Below are 11,450 nucleotides of genomic sequence, written 5' to 3' on the forward strand. Positions count from 1 at the left end.
ACTACTAAATCCAATCCATCCATACGCAAAACATTTCTCAATACATTTATAACACTGTGAACAATTAAAAATAATGCATATTACTGGCTTAATCAGACTTTTAGAACTTTTATAAGTCTATATTGAGAGAGCACCATTGACTGCCTACCTCATCTCAGCGCGCTCAATGCGGTCTGAGGAGGCAGCGCGGGCTGAACAGAAATGATGTCACCACGTAAGAGAAATATAAAACTTTTTCCAAAAATAGCAAAAATAAGGTATAAAACAAAATGATGAGGTTTTCGTGGACAAATTAATACTAAGAAAATAAATGAAAATTGAAAGAAAGGATGATTAGTGAAATACATTAAAGTACAAGTACATACTTATTAACATCCGTCACATTCACCCCTCCTGAATTTCACTAATATCCTGACCAAATGACAAAATTGATCCCAGAGAACCAGATTTTCAATGAATCTCATTCACAGTTCAACATAGTAAGTTACCCGCTTTACAGGTCAAGAAAAGTCCAAGGTTGATCAAGTCTTAGACATTCTCAGAACAGTATGCTGCCTTGTACAACATACAATAATCTGGTCTATATTACACTTCATGAAATTCATATCTTGTAAACATTCTCACAGTTTTTTTCATAGAAACAAATATCTTTTAAAATAAAGAAAGAAATGATCCTGATCTCCTTGCTACAGATGACCCCACTTTCTGACCATAAAATGGTTTCTGCGCCATTGACTCACTTAAACGGCTAACCCTTTTGACCACCCTTCCTGCACGGGTCCTAACACCCTGTGTGTCAGTAGAAATTTGTGCTTGTGTGTCAGGAATGCTGTTAGCATGAGAGTCGTTCACAGTTTCTATTTGAGGGTCAGGATTACTAGTAGGGGATTCAGTTTATATGCCAGATACTTGATCAGAACCCACAACAGCCTCATTTTCACTGGGATTTTGGTCACAGACACTCAGACCGTGGACTGAATGATCAGATTCCAGTACATCATCATCCATAAACTCTTGACCTCCAATCTCTTCTTGATCATCAAGCACCCATGCCCTCGTTCTTTCAAAAGAACTCTCCTCTTCCAATGAGTCAGACAACTCAGACACACGAGATTCACTCTCCATATTCACGGCATTAGACTGTATGTCCTTGTAATCTTGAGGTGATTCAACAGGCAGGAAGCTGATATCAAGAATCAAATTTCGATGCACCACTTTGGATTTTCCTTCCTCGTCAGTGAGTTTATATATGTTGGTTTGAAGGTTCCGATCCTTTACAGTATAGACAGTTGGATCCCACTTGTCGGCAAGCTTTTTCTTTCCTCTTTCACTCTTGTTTGCAAGGAGCACTCTGTCTCCGATGTTCAAATATGTACCCTTTACCTTTCGATTATAACACTTGGCTTGCTTTTTCTGTTCTTTTTCAGCATGTTTCTGGGCAATGTGTACTGCTTCATGGAGGTAAGACATGAGTGTTTTCACATAGCTACCATGGTCAACAATCACAGAGTCATGCAATACCTGCCCAAACATGACATCAACAGGAAGCTTTGGAATGCGGCCGAACATCAGCTGGAATGGGGCGTAACCAGTGGTCTCGTGTACTGTGGCATTATATGCAAACGTCAGAGTCTGTATCTGCTCAGGCCACTTGTGTTTCTCTTTGAGAGGCAGAGAGCGAAGCATACTACCCAGAGTCCGATTAAACCTCTCTGTCCCACCGTTTCCCATCGGGTGGTACGCTGTAGTGTGTGACTTTTCAATGCCTGCCAGCTTGAGCAGTTCTGCTATGAGGGTACTTTCAAAGTTGGTTCCTTGATCTGTATGAATGCGTGTTGGGAAACCATAAACACAAAAGACATGATCCCACAACTTCTTCGCAATTTGTTTTGCTTTCTGGTTTACACACGGGAAGGCATGGGCCAACTTTGTGAAGTGATCCGTCACAACTAATACGTCTACAGAACGCTGCTTGCTGTCCTCAGCACTCCAAAAATCCAAACACACTAACTCCATAGGGGCAGAAGTTCTTATGCTCTCAAGTGGAGCTCGAGCAGATGGCTCTGGTGTTTTGGCCAATATACATCTCTGGCAACACTTGACATACTCCCTTATGTCACGCTCCATTCTAGGCCAGAAAAAGCGATGTCGGGTTAGCTGGAGAGTTCTTGACTGTCCCTGATGTCCAGCCAGATCATGTACACCAGTTAAATCTTTAGCCTTGAGACTAGAAGGAAGTACAAGCTGGAACCTCTTGTGATGGCTTAGAGGATCTTTAGAGACACGATAGACTACTCCATCTTGAATCTTCAGCCGATCCCATTGCTTAAGAAGAACTAATGCCCTGGCATCCATTCCAGCCCTCTCTCGCCTTGATGGTCACTTCTTTTGTCTCAGGAAGGGCATAATTTTTGAGATTACTGGATCTGACTCTTGGTCCTGTTGGATCTCCTCAAGAGGGATTGCTGAAATTGCATCGCATCCGGGCATTACTGCATCCTGAATGGACTGAACTGCCTGGATGGTCCTTAGCTCAGTTACGGTCTCCCACTGATTATGGAGATTCAAATGAGTTCCAACTGCTGTGTGATCACAAGACACTGGAGAATTTGGCTGCGATGACACAAGGAGACTGTTTACTTGCAAACGGAAAGTGTCTTGAATTCCATTTTCATTAATACCTTCAGCCTCAGTGAGTAAACTGCCATACTGCTCGGTGATGAGTCTGTGACTGACTGTTTTTGCAAAAGGATCCCGACTCAAAGCATCAGCTACGGTGTTCTTTCTTCCAGCAATATGCTTAAGATCAAAGGAGTAAACCGCAAGTTTAGACACCCAACGCTGTTCGCAAGCATTGAGTTTAGCCTTCGTTAGTATATATGTGAGCAGGTTATTGTCCGTCCACACGGTGAATGTGTGACCCTTTAACCAATGACTGAATTTTTCACACACGCTCCACTTTAACGCTAAAAACTCGAGCTTGTGTGCTGGATACCGCTTCTGAGAACTGCTTAAAGATTTGCTTGCGAATGCAATGGGACGGGCTTTCTCCTCGCCTGCTGGTATCTGTGATAACACAGCCCCGAGTCCGTCAAGAGAAGCATCAATTGACAGGATTAAAGGAAGAGAAAAGTCGGGGTGTACTAGAACCACACTATGCAGTAAGCTCTCTTTTAGTTTACAGAGGGCGTCGTCACACTGTGAAGTCCAGTCCGTTGGCTTGAGCTTTCTGTATGTGCCTGCCTTAGCCTCGGTTTTGACCTTTGCTCTCCTTTTCTGCCCAGCTGTTAGGGAGAAGAGTGGTTTGGCTATGGAGGAGCAATTTGGGATGAAGTGCTGGTAATAGAGGATCATTCCCAGAACAGACTTAATCCTCCGTACAGATGGAGTACAGCCATCTTCATCCATGAGGTCAGCTTTTGACAGTTTGGCTACGGCTTCAACCTTTGATGGATCAACAGAAACACCATTCCCATCAATGATGTGGCCTAAAAACTTAACAGAGGCCCGCATCAGATGGCACTTTTTTGGACTTAACTTGAGATTGTGGTTCCTCAATCGTTGGAATACTACCTCCAACCGCTCCAGAGCTGCATTCTCATCAGGTGCAAACACCAGCAGGTCGTCTAAGTAACACAGCAAACTACTAAAATTCAGATCTCCAAAGATACTCAACATCATACGCATAAAAGATGCTGGACTATTGCACAGCCCCTGAGGCATCCTGTTGTACTCATGGAGTCCTACTGGAATCGTAAATGCTGTGTACTTATTATCTTCTTCAGCCATGGGGATGTTATAAAAGCCTGATGTTAAGTCCATAGTACTGAAGAGAGTGTTTCCACCCAAGGCAACCAGACAGTCAGATTGGTGTGGGAGTGGGTGTGCATCTTTAATGGTTCTGGCGTTCAGCCATCTAAAGTCCGTACAAATCCTCAAGCCGCCGTCTTTCTTCCATACTAGAACCAAAGGCGAAGCATACTCGTTCACTGTTTTCCGAATTATTCCTTGCTCTTCCATTTCGGAAAGAACTTGGCGCAACTTTTGATAGTGACCAGGTGGTACTCGACGGTATGGCAGTCGAAATGGACGATCATCTATTAAGTGAATGCAATGGACAAAATCCCTGACTTCCCCACAATCCAGAGCATGTTTGGAAAAACCATCATTGTAGTTCTCAAGAAGCTGGACAAGCTTTTCTTTTGCTGTAGCCTTGACAGAGTCAATATCAATGTCACTGAGACCCACAGCCTTTAGTCTCTGTTTAAGATCAGCTGAAGCACCAGCTTGAGAAGGCCTCTCAGATGTTGGCACTTGGACATGACTGAAACCCTGCAACAGGTCAAAATCTTCTACAGCTAGACACGGGAACACATCTGCGAGCTTACGATTCCTCTTGAGGGTGACTGGTTTGTCTGAAAGGTTGGTAACTTTTAGAGGAACCCAACGGTCTCCCCACAACGGTGTAACAACACGGCCAATGATGATGTCCCGTGGCATGGATCTAGAAGAAGTGGCCTCCACGATTACAGTACTTCCTGGTGACATAGCAGCATTACTCGGCAGCCGTCCCCAGACAAGGTGCTCTTGTTTGGCCATTAATGTAACTGACTGCTGAAGCTTAACAGTCCCAACCTTGTCAGGTGGATCTCCACCTCTCCAACGGCAAGTATTTGCCATGACATCCAAGAATTGTTCACACGATGATGATGGCTCTGAGACACAGTTAGACAAAATCCTCCAGTAATCATCGCTGATCTTCATCCTGTGCATGAGGAACTTAATTACGTTGGTACCAATGATCAAATCATCTCTTTGTCCTGGCACAACTAAAACAGGTACTAAACATCTCTCACCATACATCTTCAGCTCAACTTCATACATGCATTTGGGTTTAGTTGCTTTACCTCCACATCCTATTAACATTATTTCCTGTGGCAATGGTGTAGGCTTTGGCAACACATCTTCACTCAGCATTCTGTTCTCTACTGCTTCACTGAAAGTACATGCCATAGATCCTGAGTCCAACATTCCCATCATGAGAAATTTGTTGTCGACACAGACAGGTGCATAAAACAATTCATCAAACACTTCAAGAATTTGCATATTCTGTGCAATCACTTTAACTTCAGCTGGAGCTTGTGCACATGCACTTTCATAAACTTGCATAGGGTCTGCATTTTCGAGGGTTTGTTCCACTCTACCCACACGTCCCCTCTCCAGGTGTGGGCCGACTATTTTAAAGTCGGTGAACTCTGAGGCGGCTGTACAAACTGCTTTCCATTGCTGGGTTGGATTTTTGCACAATCTCTCTGTATGTGACCAGGTTGGAAACAGGCAAGGCAAAGTCTGTGTCGTCGACAATGTGCTAAAGTCGAATGCTCAGAGGAATGGCACACCTTACATGCTCTCATAGGTGGTTGGCTTGGATGAGGGCGCCTCATCTCTGCTTGACTATTCTGGGAAAGAGCACAATCAAGTAGACTGATGAGCGTTTTCATGCAGTTATCATCATTCTGTAAATGAAATGGAGTGCTAGAGTTGGTGTTATCAGATGACACAACAGGAAAAGCGCTGGTTGCGACCTCACCCTCCATAGGTGAATGAGTGTGAGCTGCAGCATTTCTCACAGCAAAGTTACGCTTGGATTTGACTGCTAATTGTTCCTTTTGTTCAGTCTGATATCTGTCAAGATGTTCTTGTACCTCACTCGCAGTCCACTTATCAGGTGCTTTTAAGCGGAAAATGGCTGATAGGGCTGGATCCGGGCAATGCTTGACAAACATCATGGCTGCCTCCTGGCACGGATTATCCATCTGTCGCCCAAGCCTGGTCAAAGCCTCCTCTGCAACATCGACAGCCTTATTTAGACGGACCCAGTACTCAACTGGATTTTCTCCCGCAACAGGTACTGTGCTATAGAAATCAGCTAAGGGCATGTAAGAATATCTGACCTAGCTGAAATGCTGTTTCAGGATATCAAATATCACTTTGGGGTTTTCAGAGGGTCTCAGGGAAGTGTTACTGCGAAGGGTAATTCTAACAATGTCTTTGGCTTTACCCATAAGTCTTGAAAGGATTTCATTATAGTGCTCCAACACTGGAATGCCTCTTTTCCGCAGGTAAGTGTCCATTAAATCCTCCCACTCATGCACACTGAACTTATCTGTTCCATCTCCTCGGAAAGCAGGGGGCTCTTTTGCTTCGGACTGCATGACTAATTTAACTCCCGTCAAATTAAGAGAGGGTGCCTCTGAGAATGACTGACCTGCACCTAAACTTCGACCCTGTGCATTGTTGGATTCTCTTTCCCCATACGCTACCCCACTTTGAGTAGAAATTATAGTCTGTCCTACTTCCTGGGCAATGTGCGTTATGAGATTAAACCATGCTGGATCGCTTAAGTCTGGGCAGACTGATAATGGATTACCTCGTAACTGACTAGGTGTTTGTTCAGTTACTCGTGTGGAACAAAATCCAGGTGGCAATTGTTCTACATGACCCCTCCCAGTAACAGGTGTAAATGTACGATCACTGAAAACTCTCCCTCTACCAAAACTTGATTCAGACATGTTACCATCAGCATTAAAATTGTCCATATTGTAACCTTGTGCCATCTTTTCTCATTATTATAATTCACCAAACAATGAGTAATGTAAATCTCAAATGACAAAAACAACTCAGCCTAAACAACAAAATTATTAAAAGATACAAAATGAGGAGAGTAGTGACACTAATCATGTAGTTAAATGTCCAGTTCAGTGAAAATGCACTACTTTGTGTTACTGTTCTTTGAAACCTTGACTGAAGTGCAGCGCCCACCGGCGACCAAACGACATTGATCCTTGGACGAAGATCCGCGGCGAGCTGATCTCCATCCGGGTCACGGCACCACTGTAACTGGCCTAATTCTGGCTACTGTTCAATCTGCGTTGTGTGACAGAAGACAAGGAGACAACTGGAAATGCTGCTGCTGTGGAGTTTATTCTGGCCCTCTGGATGGATTAAAGAGCAGAGTATGAGAAATACAGTCTGTCTGTGATTTTTATCTCCTCTCAGCGCGCTCAATGCGGTCTCAGCAAACATTACAGTGATAACAAAATGCACAAAACATATAAATAACATTAAGTGCAAAATTAATTGTTACAAACATTCAAAATAAACTAGTTTTCAATCAATGATAAATTGGAAAAAGAACAAATGTAAATCGTACCTGGATGGATTAAAGAGCAGAGTATGAGAAATACAGTCTGTCTGTGATTTTTATCTGCACAAATTAAAGGCAGTTATTTAATTTGTTAATCACCACGTTCTGCTGGCGCACACACACATATACACACACACATACTCAAACCACTGTACATGGCAATAAACTACTAAATCCAATCCATCCATACGCAAAACATTTCTCAATACATTTATAACACTGTGAACAATTATATTAATGCATATTACTGGCTTAATCAGACTTTTAGAACTTTTATAAGTCTATATTGAGAGAGCACCATTGACTGCCTACCTCATCTCAGCGCGCTCAATGCGGTCTGAGGAGGCAGCGCGGGCTGAACAGAAATGATGTCACCACGTAAGAGAAATATAAAACTTTTTCCAAAAATAGCAAAAATAAGGTATAAAACAAAATGATGAGGTTTTCGTGGACAAATTAATACTAAGAAAATAAATGAAAATTGAAAGAAAGGATGATTAGTGAAATACATTAAAGTACAAGTACATACTTATTAACATCCGTCACATATACTATCCCTTTATTCCTGTTTTTATTAGGAAGCTTTTAAGCATCTTCTGCCTTGTCCACTCCTCTCGCATTTCAGTATTTGTTCCACATCTTGTTATTGCTATTTTTTCCCATTTCTTTCATCATGTTCTTTGTCTCTTTTTTAAATTTCCTGCATATGAGAAGTCATGGCAATAGGGCTGTACATCACAAGCTCTTCCTGGTTAAATCTTACATAACACAAGAGAAGTACAACTTTTTTGTAGCATCAGTGAAGTTCAATGACAGCTTAACCAAAACAGTCTGCTCATGCATAATCACGACTCAAAACACATGTTTGCTTTCAGTTTTATTAGTTTGTTTGCTTTTACTTTCACTTACATGGACTACGCAGGTTGCATTGTTATTTAGAAGCAATAAAGCATTTACACAGCTTTTTTAACATTAAATATTTTAGTTATACAGTAACAATTTAGCATGGATTTATACTGTGCATTTCTCATTCTTGATTTTTGCTATTTTTAACATTATTATTAAGAGTAAATTGACAATAAAACAATGAAATTACAGTGTGCATCTTAACTGGTAGATTTTTAATTAAAATGTACAGAGATATATAATATATTTGTTTATAAAAACAATCATTTACTTATAGGTCAGGTGCTATACTAATAATCCTTCGACTTGTAGGTGAAAAGATTAATAGTATACATCATCAGATACAAATTCAGTAAAATTGATACTGTATGACACATGGCACATTATAATATATGAATAATAATCAAGGTGCATTTAGAGTCCCACAGCATGAATTGTTGGATCGCGTTAAAAGTAAACAGAAATGAGAACACAAGAAAAGTCTTTTGTTAACCTCCGTGACATTTCTGGTAGGTGATGAACGTGGCTCCAGGCTTCACTTGGAGCTCAGACAATGTCTTGTGTGGCTGAACCGGTTTGCCGTTGTAGAGCAGATTCCCACAGCCTCCGAGTTCTGGTCTCTGCTTCAGGACCTTCTGCTGTAGCTTCCCAATGGTATCTGTGCTCCTCACGTTCACCTTGACTCCTTTAGAGCCATTGAAGATATTCACAAGAAGGCGTTCAGGACCTGGTGAAACCGACGGCTGAACCTGGAGAACGGTGTGAGTGGACTTTTTCAACGGCTCATGGTAGGGAACAGGCACAGTGTCTTTGGGATCTCCTTTCACACACTGCCTGGGTTCCAGTGCTACAGGCTGAAAAAGATATTAAGAAAATGTTTGCATGGCACTTTATGACAATAAAGGTTTTTCACAAGAATTCATCATAACAATCATTTGATACAGTAACTTTATACAGTATGGAAGTTTGGAAATATAATTTTTTTGAAAGAAGTGTACTTTTGGGGGCTCTAAGCAAATCTCCAGGGGTGAAACCCGTGCAATTGCGTGCTTTGCGTGTTGGCTTATGCTAACTAAGGCTGCGTTTATTTGATCAATAATACAAAAAGTAATATTGTGAAATATTATTACAATTTTAAATAACTGTTTTCTATGTGAATACATTTTAAAATGTCTACTATGCTGATTTGATGCTCAAGAAACATTTTTTATTATCAGTGTTGAAAACTGTTGTGCTGCTTCATATTTTTGTGGAAACAATGATTTTTGGGTAAGATTTTAAAAGTAGAGAAATTAATACTTTTATTCATCAAGGATGCATTAAATTCAGCAAAAGTGACAGTGAAGACATTTACTTTTACAAATGATTTCTGCTTAAATAAATCACTGAACTTTCTATTCATCAAAGAATCATATAAATAGTATCACCATTTCAACAAACATATGAAGCAGCACAACTGTTTTCAACTATATATTAACTAAAAGGATTTAACACTTACCAGTGCTGGGTAAACGTCTGTAGTCATGATGCCTTGAGTTTCTTCTATCAACAGTACTGTTTTCTGGTAGGGTCTGTTTTTATAGGCACGTATTGGAATGTACCTATCTTCACTGCAGAGTGTGTTGACAGTACAAGCCCCACCCCGTAAACACCAACCATCACCACCACATGACTTACAGGAAATGCCTGCCAAAAATTAATTTGCTTTTGTATTATGTACTGTAGTTTATTTTTGTGTTATATCTGGTGATCCAGTTGATCACTAAACTCTAAACTGATATTTATTCATATTATTCATTATACTGTACATATGTTTATAATCTGTAAATGTTTGTTATGACAAAACCTGTCTTTACACTTTTATATATATTTATTTCATTGTATTCTTTTTTATTACAATGTTTTAATTGTATTTGTATATGTGCACTGGAAGCGTTTGGCAATAAAGCTCTTTCTGATTCTGATTAAGGATCTACATGACAGCTGATACATGATTTTCAGTTTCACTGAGATTATAATATCACTGTTGTGAATCACAGCCCATGTCCTACAGGAAGAATTTCCCTTGCTGACTGTGGAGTTTTGGGGGGAAATTTCTTTTTTTTCTTCCTTCATAACTCACAGAATAGCTACCAGTCTACCTCCCATCTTTTAGTAAGAAACATTTATGTCCTGCAACCCTATGGCAAGTGATTTGGAAAAATGGATAGATTTGTATGTGACAAAAATTACTGTTTAATACCTTTAATAAACTCATAAAACTAAATATAATGGCATAAAAAGAAGAAATAGTTAATATTCTGCTCTTTTTCTTGGTGATACTGATCATGTGACTCTTTGTATAGATGGTCAGATGTTCCTGCTTCCATTGAAGCTCATGATGCTCTTCATAAAAAACAGTATTGAAAAAGAAAACAATGCATAATACAATTCATTACAAGTGGTTTTTATTAAAATAGAAGTAGAATTTACATAAGAAAAGTGCACATTTACAGCTTATAGATTATAGACAGCAATAAATTATGATGACATTTTAATATGATCCCTTTGTTTTGATTAATTCTTAAAGAAGAAAGTATAACAACAAAGAAAAAGAACGTAATTGTTCCATCAGATTAAAAACACTTTTACATTCATGTCTTCTTGCAGCTTCCTGTTAAATTTGTTTCACTTTTATTTACGTTCGCATTAGCAGGGCTTGTTGCATTAATAATTATTAAACTGTTTCATGTAGATTCAAACCTTTGTTTTATGCATGACACATCATATAAGCCAACGGGAAAGAAGATGACAGGTAAAAGTTTGTGAATATTGTGCACATGTGAGATTTAAGAATAAAGTACAGATTTACAGAGATGCGAAGAGAAACAGTGCTGCGTCAGCATCCTTGTTAACCTCCGTGGCATTTCTGGTAGGTGATGAACGTGGCTCCAGGCTTCACTTGAAGCTCCGACAGCGTCTGGTGCTGCAGAACCGGTTTGCCATTGAGGACCAGATTCGGTACTGCTCCGAGTTCTGGACTCTGCTTCAGGGCCTTCTGCTGCAGTTTCCCGATAGTGTCGGTGCTCCTCACGGTCACAGGAACCTTGACTCCTTTAGACCCATTGAAGATATTCACAGGGAAGCGTTCAGGACCTGGTGAAACCGGCCCTTGAACCCGGAGAACGGTGTGAGTGGACTTTTCCAACGGCTCGTGGTAGGGAACAGGCACCGTGTCTTTGGGGTCTCCTTTCACACACTGCCTGGGTCCACATGCTACAGGCTGAGGATTGAGGTACTGAAGCTGAAAGAGAACCAACACATCCGTGAGTTTATCGCACAAAGTGACAATAACAAC

The sequence above is a fragment of the Megalobrama amblycephala genome, linkage group LG7, assembly GCF_018812025.1.
Source record: "Megalobrama amblycephala isolate DHTTF-2021 linkage group LG7, ASM1881202v1, whole genome shotgun sequence".
NCBI lineage: Eukaryota > Metazoa > Chordata > Actinopteri > Cypriniformes > Xenocyprididae > Megalobrama > Megalobrama amblycephala.